Here is a 9,671-nt window from a genome sequence, read left to right as displayed (position 1 = left end):
TCTGAAACTGTTTCATATAAACAATTTGAAATAGAAAAAAAATTGAAATGCTGCATTAATCCCAGAAAAGCTGCGCTGTTAAATAATAAGTTGAAACATAATTCATTTTGCTATTTTAGTAAGGTTTATAATAACATTGTTTAAAATAGATTTTATATTTGAACAATCTTGTTTTACATTTGAATTTCAAACAGTGTTATTACTGTACCTGTTGAAACAGCATTGGTTGAATTATTTTGGAAAGCGCAACATCTCCGGGACGCTGCTTTCCACACCTCGAAATTTTACTTACAAACTAAACCATAGCCTTTGAATGGAAAATGACTTGACCCCGACCCAACTTTAGAATTTAACGTTGAGCTTCTGAGACCTGAAAGTAGTGACATGTTTTGGACGTTGTTTGCACGTCCAGTTAGGATCTGATAAATCCGCCTGCAGTTGCAGACTCTGTCGAAATAAATATGATTGCAAGTTCTTTGCAGACTGTGGAGTCAGGTTGCTACAATGATACTTGTCGTGCTTGTCACTTGTGTGACCAAGGATTAAATCCCTGAGGACAGTGTGTGGATTGTGTGTTCAATCCTTACCCGATTTTGTGGGTTTACTAATATTATTTGTCCAGGAGTTTCCTCTCCCCTTAAAAGTGAACATGTCCTAATTTTCCTACCCTTATTTACTTATATTTGTGAGCTATGTTGCCTTAGACTATAAAGAATCAGTTTTCCAACAACAAACAGAATATAATAAAAGAAATTATATTGTTTTAACATTTTTGTTTAACATTTTGGCAACCCCACGATCTGCCCTAATTCAGTAGACCTGTCATTTATTTTTCCTCCTAAATCAAAGTAGCTGCAATTACTTTTCTTAGGCACAGTTTTTATGTTCAAATAAAAAGTATTTCAAACTCCTGTTTGGTCAAACGCATTGAATAGTGCACCCATTTCTTTGAAAGTCCATGCTCCTCTGGAAAACTGAGGGCGCTGTTTCCTCTACGAGTTTTTTTTATCAACCCGTTTGATTTTCTTCATTAAGCCCGAATTCGCATTCGATTTTGAATTTACCCCTATCCTCCTTCGTCTCTAAAACCAATTCCCTTTTGTCCGGCTATTATATAAAGACGTCTTTTAGATTCAATACGTGTGGTTACGGCCATTTGCAGCTGGAATATGTGGCGAATTTTCTGTTTCATTATTCATAAACGTTTAGAGGGGGTGGGGTTCCAGAAAATAGTTTTTTTTATAAATATGTAACTTTTGCGGAGGAAACACCCACACCAAGCAGAAAAGTATTGCATTATTCATAATGTGGTAGTAGGGGAGGGGCCCTGGAAGAAACCGGACAGTGCTGTGCACACGTGGCCATAGGTCCACCGGGGCATGCAGTGTACACGTGCATGTAAAGTACACGTACATCTACATGTACAGTACACGTACTTGTACAGCACATGTACATGTAATATGTACATGTACATGTGTGCAAGAATGCGGAACTACCAGTAGTAGTGAACCCTTGGTCCGATCTTATCGCACGCCAGGACCTTTTGACAGTCATATTTTTATGTATGTACAGTACATACATGTACATGTAGGCCTTCCTTCATGACCTTGTTCCTCAGAAAAGTATAATACTAGGATCTGGTCGAGAGAGAGTGATCATCGTACATGTACGTCTGACTTTCTTACCTCCATGCTAGGATGAGCTCCGTTACCTGATTTCGTTACTGGCATGGCTGGAAGATAATTATTCGGCTTGATCTGATTTTATCTTTTCCTACCTCCATGGTTGTACTGATAATGTAAGACCTGAAATGGAGGGACAACGAACCCAAATTTGACATGGTTGATTTCCGCGGAATGTCGGAGTATGTACATGTATAATGCCGGGCACATTGTACAGCGCACTTCAGTACAGTGTACCCATTATACAGGCGGTTCCTTCGCTAGTGCCTGCATTCCTGAATCAACACGGCGAGCTGCATCATACAGATACATGTTAGGTTTCTCACTGACAGACTGGTGCATGGATAATCAGGTAGGTCAGGTAAGTACATGTATTTCCTTCGCTCAAATGTCTTCTCGTGAGTTGATCTAGGCATGTGATTCTACCTCCATGATCTAGGTGAAGCACAAGGCAGTTTTGTTGGATGATTGATAGGCATAGATCCATGATTTACAGAACTATCAAGTGTTGATCCTGATGGAAACATGTTTTATAGTTGCTCTGAAGTCACTGACCTCTGCAAAACTTTTCTTTTTGGCAATAAGCCTTATTGCTGATACCACACGTGATTTTGCACAATGGTAGAAAGGCAGTGTGGGAAGGAAAAAGGAGCAAACATTGCCCCCTTTCCTTCCCAGAATGCCATTCTACCATACTGCAAAATCACCCATGCGGTTGTAACAGGGAAAAATGGCACACTATGGGGAAACTCGCGAAACAACTCTAACTAAACTAAGGATCTTTGAAGGAAAAGTCACAGGAAACTGAATTAATATGGACTCAGACATCAATATTTGACTTAAAAAGAATTTATTAATGAAAAGGTGTGGGAAAAAAAACCACAAGGACTAAATGACTCAAAAGACTTAAATCAAAAAACTAAAACCCGAAACCCCAAACCAACACAGTGTGTATAAGTGGCCTTTCAAGTACACTCCAACAAGAAGTCTGTCAATCAAGATAACAAAAGTAAAGAATAATTATAATAAGAAATAGGATCTGCTAAATATTCATGACACAATAAACAAGTTCTTTCATACCATAAGACCTGAAGGAGAAAATACAATGGACTGCCAACTCCAGCGGGAGCACGTCGATCTTGCGTCAACCGGAAGTGCCGAAGTTACCGGCACAGACAACTTCCGTTTTGCTGTCGTTCGTATACATGATCGTGCTGCGTGCATGAGGTGTTGATATTTCCTCCTCAAAATGGCATAAATTTCCAGGTAATGATTGTGCAGTTGCTGAAAGCAGCGCCTAAAGACAAAAATAGGTGGGTTGAGTTTCTATGGTATACCGAAGAGGCCAGATCCAGCCCAAAAACAGCGAAAAGACGAGGCAGAACGGAATGCGAACGACAAGAATGGAGGCAACACCATGTCGGCCTAGTTAGGAATCGTCAAGATCTGAAGATAACATTGTTTTATAGTAGGCATGATAGGTGAGTTCATAAAATGTGACTATTGGTACATTAGGGTTTTAATGCCAAAGTCTTATTTCTGCTTCAGCTTAGTTGAAATATCGTCAGCTTATCATAAACATGTAGAAGTAGTGCCAAAGAGTGGGGTGATAATATTAACATAATAAAAACTACAAAAAATGTAAAAATTAATTTAAAAAAATGAGTTGGTTTGCTTGTGGTCTGGTCCAGTACTCTTTTTCACTTCACAGTAATTCTCCTTGTATTTCGTTTTGTGGTATGTGCAGGTGCCAACTTAGCCTACCCACTGAATTTCTGTCCACATCATAAGTTAATCCTGGTCCTGGTACATGTAAGTGCATTGAGATGGTTGTTTGAGTTGGTCATTGACTTGAGTTTTCCTGTGTTAAATATTTGAAATTTGATTTCTTAAGTTGCAATTTTAACAAGTTTCATTTTTTTCTTTGTTCTCATTTTCAAGCATTTTCTTGTGTCTGGCTCCATGTATGGATGTTTAATCCACATTGCACTGCAATGCATGCTTTTCTGTTGATGTTCACATGTATTAAAATCCCTCATGTTAACCCCTCTGTAAATGTTTGTTGAGTAGTAACCAGAATTTTATGCGTGCTATAACTATTCAGAAGCAATAAAGTCAGATTTTAACTCTTGTTCAAAAGTAATTCTTGGCCAGATGCCATATCTTTCATGTGATCAAATTGGGCCAATCCAACCAAGCAGATCTGAACCCCTTTAGTTTTTTATTTATTTTTAAGGGTAGTTATGAAACCATTTTTGCAAAGTTTAATATTTTTCTGTAAATTATGAATAAAATGTTACTGTTAATGAACATCTTGTGAATGACCAATGTACGTTCCTTCACACTAATTGGAATGTGGTCTTTTGGTGACCCTTGGATTGTAACAGTTCAGAATGTTGTCACACCTTCAAAACTGGCATTTGAAATGAAAAAAACAATGCAAGTGCAATACATTCTTGAATGCGATAAAAGAAAGTTGGGTTTGAACCCCATTCAAGCGAGCTTTTATTCACTCATACTTTGTTGAATCCCACTCCTTTAGGTTGTGCCAGCATCACTTACACCATCCCCTAACTTGGTGGCTCACATGGACTTGAACAATGTGCGAAGGGATGCCACAATGTTGAGGACACAACAGCTACTGACAGCAGACTGCAAGGAGTACAGTGATTGATCTTTTCAGCACTTGCAACACCCATAAGGAGCATAAAACTTTAGCAGGCCACATGCTTCAACCGTACATGCAGGATGTTCTGTGCTTGATCCCAGCCTTGCACACTGTGGATCTTTTCCTCAGGGAAGCAATATTTAGTGTTAATAAAGTTATGTTACAGGAAAGAAATCACAAGCTTACTTTATATTGCAATTTCCTCATTCATTTCATCTTACCTCCTTGAAAACTGAAGTAGTTGATTTCAAAGAATGAAGATTTTAGGAGGCGTTCTTTAATCACTAATATTAATGCCAGAGTCCACAGGTCAAGTATCATGATGATTAGTGCACATTATACATTTCATATGTGTCACATAATGTTGTACATGAGTACCTGCAGAATCTCTAAGAACTCTGCTCTATTCCATATCTTTGGGGATACCACTGCCCTCACTTACGCCACCTACATAAAAGCCTGTCGTAAATATGGACAAATTCAACTAATAAAGAAAGGCGTCTTACAGGATGTTTCAATGAAACCTCAATTTTATTCGACAAAATTGATAGAGGCAACTTTGAAACTATTATATGATAAATGAGGTGCTTGAAAAAAATATAATGTTTGTATGTACATAGTAAATCTGTTTATTTACATTTTGTAATTCAGAATTTTGGGGGATTTGGTCGTTTACAAACCAATTTGAGTAATGTTTAGAAGTTTTGCTTGCTCCTCTGACCAGGGGAAGCCAGAAACCTGTCATTAATATTCTGCCTGAAAATTTAACAAGCCGATGCATGTTGTCACTTTTTTTGCCCCAAAACAATTCTGACTGTATAAAATCAGCTTATAAAGATCCTATTAGTATTACATACAGTCTATGAAGTATGGCATGTACATGTACAAAGTCATTGGGGAAATTATGCTATGGGCCTTCATGTTTCCTGCTCATTTTTCTAATATAACACGATGTCCCTTAAATTTAAATCTTGTAGAAAAACACAAATTTGCTCATAGCCCTAGCACTGAAAATATTTTTAAAAGACTTGAATATGAATGGGGGAACATGTACTATTTTTTCCCCTTGAAAAATCCGACAACTCCACCTCTGAGATGAGTATTTATAACTCTAAAAATTGCTTTACGAGTCAGAAAAAAAGGTTTTGCTGGTCTAAGCCAACCAGACCTGGTCGTGTCGGTGGAGCTGAGAGTACCCTATCATGTTTGCCGATTGTCACGATCGTGCATGAGAAAAGAATACATGCACAGCTTTCCCTGTCTAAAGGCTTACTAATTGTTAATAATGCTCACGTTAGTATACTTATAATTATCACAATGTCATAACACACTTGTATGTTGTCTATCTCGTCCATTTTGCGATTGTTTTTCCACGAAACAGAAAAGTTTCGAGGCAATATTACGAGCGCAGCGCCTGTCGCTATCGTTCATCGCACGTGAACAACGCTACAAAGGTCAACCGGAAGTTTCCTGTGCCGGCAACTCCAGAGCTTCCGGCTGACGAAACATGTTTACGTGCAATGCGCGGTGCGCCCGCTGGAGTTGGCAGTCCATTGTATTTTCTCCTTCAGGTCTATGTTCATACAAAGGAAGTGGAAGGTGCTAATCCCCAGGCAAGAATGAGCACATTATGCAACAAGTCCAGCATGTCCAGTGTGTGGCACCACAGAACTACACAGAGTATAATTGCAGTAGGAACATTCGGAAAACTATAAAGCACATGCATTGTCTCGAATCACAAAACTTTACGCCTGTCTTATAAGATGTTTTGTGAGTGTTAAATTTTAGACTATTTTGTCTCACAAAGTGGCTAACTTAGCCTTTGAAAATAATTGGGTGGCTACTTCGCCTTAGAAAATAAATTAAAAGTCTCCTTTTTGTGTACAAAATAATAACCAGTTTGACAGAAAATACAGCGAGGTCCTGTACTTGACTCAAGCTAAATTTAACCATTTGAAATACTTTCTCAAAAACATTCAAATAGATTGAAACTCCCAATAGAAATCTTGTTTACCTCATCAGAAAGTTAAATAAGAATGACTATATCATTAAAAGTAAAAGCAGTAATGAATCTATCATGGTAAATAAGTTGGGTTAATAGAACAATTCCAAAGCTTTAAAACTAGAACTTCTTCAAAAGACTAAACTTGTCCAGAATCAAAGTTAACATTGTAAATTAAACCAACTTAAAAACTACATTGAATTAAACTACACCAAAACTACTCACAATACATGAAAGAAAACAATTATTATAGAAATTATTATAGAAAAAGCAGGGTGCACCACTCTAGTTAAGAGGGTGAAAGATGAACACAGGTACAGGGACATGTACACACTTCACTGCTGTTCTTCTGTACTGGACTGCCTTGTCCAGGAGGCAACTTTATATAGGACCTTGGGCTAAAGTAAACAAACAGGGGGACACACTGCCAAGAAAGGGGGGGGAGGATATCCAACTGAGACTGAAATAAATGGGGTTTTCCTCACTTAGGGTAGGCATTTCAGATGATTTCCAAATTATTTCACAGTCAATTTATAGCAGATATGAAAGAGCATATCTTCAGGAGTTTAACTGTGAAAAATTAATTCAAAACGGCCAAGCGGTTTTCAAGATACATCCATTTGAATATCGCAAAAAACTGTCTAGTATTGACTCCCAGGTCAAAGTTCATCCTTTGTTTTTCTTTATGAAGTGAATGGCACCAGGAAAATCTTGCTTAAACAAGGTTTTTCTTCATAATATAAATCAATATTCAAACATAAATCTCCGTAAGCCTGGCCTAGCCTTACGTTTTTCATAGCCAACATGTAGTGCGCATCCATAGTTATTTCTAATCCTCAGGAGGCAAGCAGTTGCATAAATCCACAAAACAATTTCCAATCAGGCACATTGTAAAATCACAAGTCACTGTTACATTGGAAGGACACATTTTTTTGGTGTCAAACTTGGCATTTTTACAAATTTGCACATCACTACTACAAATTCCCACATTTAAAATACAAATGTGTACCCGATTTGCATATTTAATTGATATAAATGTCAATCAAATGAGATGTCCTGACTCCTGGCAGCTGTAGACTTCGATTAAATTTCTGATGTGGATGTTGCACGTATGTTGGTAAACATTACTGTTTGTCTTATCTTAAATAAAGCAATTTTCTAATTAATTAATCAATATATGCAATGCGTAAAATTGATCAATTTGCATAAAAAATTATTCATGTTTTTTAACTGTACAGCACCAATTTTGGGGATTTTTGAGGATTAATGCCACATGTACGTGTATGGTATACTCCTAATGTATTTGACATACCCTGTAGTCCTCAGAAACTACAGATGAAAGTTTAATTAAGTGAAAATGATTTGCATATTAAGTACCTTTAATTTGAGAAAAAATTGGCAAAAGTCAATCGTAAGGAATTCTGCAAATATTTGCAGAAAGTAAAGAGAGTTGTGGATTTTTATAGCCCTTTGGGTGCAATGCCAACTGTCACTTTCATATCACAGAACTTTGACTCCTACCACACCTGTGATTTTAGTTTTAGTATACTAACAAATTCAATGATAGTTCTGTTTGGATGTAGCTGTGCAGTTCAAGGACGAGTCCATTGTTGATGTGGGTTTGCACTGGAAAGCTTGGTCCATCCTGAGCGAAGTACCTCCTGTAGATACCAGCTTCCTTTTCATCTGGTCCAATATCTAAAAAGTACACACAAAATAATAAGATCAAATATATAGCAAGACGCCAAACAAAGGTTACATGTCCAATAGGACCCTATAGGATTCCATAGAATCCTATGTGGTCCTATTGGACATGTAAATGATTGAACACATTTCTATAGGATTCCTAAAACTATAGGATTCTTATAGGACATGTAAAGGACTGTACGTATCTCCATAGGATTCCTATGGGGCATGTAAAAGACTGTAAAAGATGCATGGGCCCTGTTTTGAATGTTATTTTATGCGCAATCTCTGTCCATCGTGGACGGCTTCATTATAATTCTCATTATAGGCTGTACTGGTTTCCGCAATAAGCGTAGCCTCAGGGAGAGGGTTTGTCGTCCAAGTTGATCTGGAAAGTGAAGGTGTCACGCTCGAGTGACCAGTAGACTCCCAGAGACCGCTGTGTGGGTAGTGCGTCACGGGCGAGATCCAGGGCTCTCAAATCCTTGGCTTGTGCGTCTTGTGGGAGGGACTTCATCACATCTTTGTCATTTGAAGCAATTTTGTGAAAACGTACCTTCCTTGTGGCCAATGCATCACTGGTACGCCCGATGAGACTGACAGCTGATTGGGTGTCAGGACATGACGTAAGCCCGTCATCGACGTAGAAGTCGCGCCGGACAAAGTCCAGCACGTCCTGTCCGTGGGACTGTTGGCATTCGTTTGCGATCATCCTCAGGCCAAAGGTGGCCACTGCCGGCGATGATACATTTCCAAACAGATGCACATTCATTCGATACTGCGCTATCTGTTTGGATGGGTCATTGCTCTCAAACCACAGAAAGCGTAGGAAATCTCTGTGCTCCTTGTTCAAGTGGAAGTTGTGAAACATCTGTTCGATGTCGCCCATGATTGCAACTTCTCCTACCCTGAACCTCAGCAGAATCCCAAGTAGGCCATTCATCTGGTCAGGGCCCTGTAGCAGCGCCTTGTTTAGGGAGACGTTGTGATATTCTGCACTGGCATCAAATACGACTCGGATGTCTGGTTTCTTGGGGTGACGGACAGGGAAGTGTGGAAGATACCACACCTTGTCGGGCTGACAGGTGAGCTCCTTCTCGGGTACCGGAGACGCGTGACCCCTTGTCAACAGCTTATCGAAGTACGCGACATACTCTGCTTTCATCTCTGGTTTGTGTTTGAGGGTCCTCACAAGGTTGTTGAGTCGTCTCAGGGGTTGTGGATAGTTGTTGGGGAGCTTGGTGGATGTCTCTTTGAGAGGCAGGGGAAATTCCAGATTTCCACTTGCATTAATGTGTGCGCCTTCGGACAGTATTTTGATGAAAAGCTGGTCTTCTATGGACATTGCTCTCAGGTTGTCGTCACAGGTTTCTTTGTATATGTCGGTTGTTGGTGTGGCAAAATTGGGGGGTGACAGGACATCTTTCACATTGATGTGATTCTCACAGGTGTCAGGCCGAATGACCGTGCGGTTGACAGTGGCATGAAGTCGTCCATTTTCACCGGCCATGCAGATTTGTCCGGAAACTGTCCAGCCAAGATCAGTGCGCTGAGCCCACGGTGTACCTTTCGGCCCATTCCGAGATTCTCTTATCTTGAGGGGCTCAGGACAGCTTCTGCCGATGAGAAGGAT

General features: G+C 39.3%; 1 long non-coding RNA gene across 2 annotated transcripts; it reads left to right on the top strand.

Annotated features, from left to right (window-relative positions):
- The first annotated feature begins 2,837 nt into the window (after positions 1–2,837).
- Positions 2,838–5,173, top strand: LOC110990242 (uncharacterized). Of its 2 annotated transcripts, none has more exons than XR_015425787.1 (3): positions 2,838–3,163; positions 3,430–3,494; positions 4,225–5,173. It is a non-coding gene; the product is annotated as an uncharacterized LOC110990242 (long non-coding RNA). The 2 variants fall into 2 exon arrangements; XR_002599788.2 differs by having other exon boundaries at positions 2,839–3,163; positions 3,430–3,488; positions 4,225–5,168.
- The last annotated feature ends 4,498 nt before the right edge of the window (positions 5,174–9,671 follow it).

The sequence above is a fragment of the Acanthaster planci genome, linkage group LG07 (assembly GCF_054643075.1).
Source record: "Acanthaster planci isolate LZ-2023a linkage group LG07, COTS_SCS, whole genome shotgun sequence".
Taxonomy (NCBI): domain Eukaryota; kingdom Metazoa; phylum Echinodermata; class Asteroidea; order Valvatida; family Acanthasteridae; genus Acanthaster; species Acanthaster planci.
The sequence above is the reverse complement of the archived record's forward strand: the minus strand, read 5'-3'. Positions and strand labels throughout refer to the sequence as shown.